This window comes from Chenopodium album, chromosome 10 (genome assembly GCF_948465745.1).
Source record: "Chenopodium album chromosome 10, dcCheAlbu1.1, whole genome shotgun sequence".
Classification (NCBI taxonomy): domain Eukaryota; kingdom Viridiplantae; phylum Streptophyta; class Magnoliopsida; order Caryophyllales; family Amaranthaceae; genus Chenopodium; species Chenopodium album.
This window is the reverse complement of record NC_137843.1, coordinates 35,137,196-35,139,051: the sequence shown is the minus strand read 5'-3', so window position 1 is coordinate 35,139,051 and position 1,856 is coordinate 35,137,196. Positions and strand designations below refer to the sequence as shown.

General features: G+C 40.0%; 1 non-coding gene across 1 annotated transcript; it reads left to right on the top strand.

Annotated features, from left to right (window-relative positions):
- The first annotated feature begins 1,750 nt into the window (after window positions 1–1,750).
- On the top strand, window positions 1,751–1,856 carry LOC145565994 (small nucleolar RNA R71). Its single transcript, XR_014095342.1, has one exon. It is a non-coding gene; the product is annotated as a small nucleolar RNA R71 (small nucleolar RNA).

Below are 1,856 nucleotides of genomic sequence, written 5' to 3'. Positions count from 1 at the left end.
TCCACTTCAAGTACCATAAAATCCACTGGAATAACAAATTTTCTAAACCTCAAAGGGCCATCCTCTACCTTACCCTTTGGAAACTTGATTGACCTATTGACCAATTGCAAATTAATGTTGGTAGGAAAAAGTTCCCCTAGTTCAAGTCTTTGGTAAACTGAATATGGCATAAGGCTAACACCAGCTTCTAGGTCACATAAGGCATTATCGATTTGCATTTTTGAAATAGTACAAGGGATGGAAAAGTTTCCGGGATCTTTTAGCTTAGGTGGCATGTTGTTCGTTATGATTGCACTACAGTTCTCGGTCAAGTTCACCGTCTCCACAACATCACAAGTCCTCCTACCACTCAAAATATCTTTAAGGAATTTTGCATAATTCGGCATTTGGGTGACAACATCGGTAAATGGCAGAGAAAGATGAAATAGTTTGAGCATGTCAATAAATCTTCCAAATTGTTCATCCAATTTGTGTCTCATGAATGTTTGTGAATAATGAAGCTTGGGTTTCACAACTTCTCTCTCTTCCTTCACCTCCTTAGGTGGCTCTACCATTACTTCATTCAAAGATGCATCATCTCCCTCATCCTCAACTAAAACCTCCTTGGCACCCTCCTTACTCTTACTCTTGCTAGGCAAACTCTCCTCAAGCACCCTACCACTCCTTGTGACTATGGCATTAACGGGTCTCTTAGGGTCTAGGCCTTGAGAGGATAAAGAAGAAGGGCTTGCTTGGTCTTTCAAAACATTGGCAAGTTGAGAAATTTGGTTTTTAAGCATCTTATTGTGGGTCATCATTTCATTAAACTTCTTATCACTCACCGCCATGTAAGTGTTCAACAACTTGGTTTTGTTTTCAATGATTTCCACTATGTTAGTCCTAGAAGAAGAAGAGGGTTAAACATAGGAATTACCACTTTGGGTCTTTGGAGCAAAACCGGGTGGGGGACCCCTTTGAGCATTGTTTTGAAAATTTCCCCTATTTTGATTGTTCCAATTACCTCTATTTTGGTTTTGACCATAACCTTGATTATGGTTACCATAACCTTGGTTATGATAACCATAATTTTGGTTTTGATTTTGGCCACTATAACCTTGGTTGTTATAGTTACCTCGGGAGTTTTGGTTCCCTTGGTTCCTATTACCACCACCTTGGTTATAGTTGTCAAAATTTCCATGGTTGTTGTAATTCCTATTCCATTGACCCCTTTGATTCTCAAACCTTGAATCATTATTATTTGACACATAGTTCACATGCTCATTCACATTCCCATCTTGATCATCACAAACATCCATACATGCATGAAGGCAATTAGAAGCATCATGATCATACGATCCACAAACATCAAAAAACAAGCAACCACTAGGCATGTTACTAGAAAAGGGAGAAGGTTAAGAATTAGAAGACATACCTCTCCCCTTAGATTAGGAGGGAAGATTCGAAACTTGGGAGGTGCACTTTCCAACTTTGCCTTGATAGCGGACATTTCCTTCCCTAAGTTTGTCATTTGTGAAGACAAGTTGTTTATGGCATTAAGATGATCAACCGAGTACACCGAAGAACTACTCTTGCTAGTTGACTCCCTTTCACCATCTTGCCAATCTTTATAGTACCTCACTACGTCTTCAATTATGTCTACCACTTCCGCCTCCGTTTATTCATAATGGGACCTCCGGCTCCTCCATCAAGACACGACTTTCCTTGAGGACTTAGGCCACCATAGAAGATTTGAATAATTTGGTAAGTAGGAATTCCGTGGTGAGGACACTCTCTTTGATACTCCTTGTATCTCTCCCATGCTTCATAGAGGCTTTCACTAGTCGTTTGCTTGAAACCTTGAATCAAAGCTCTAGCCT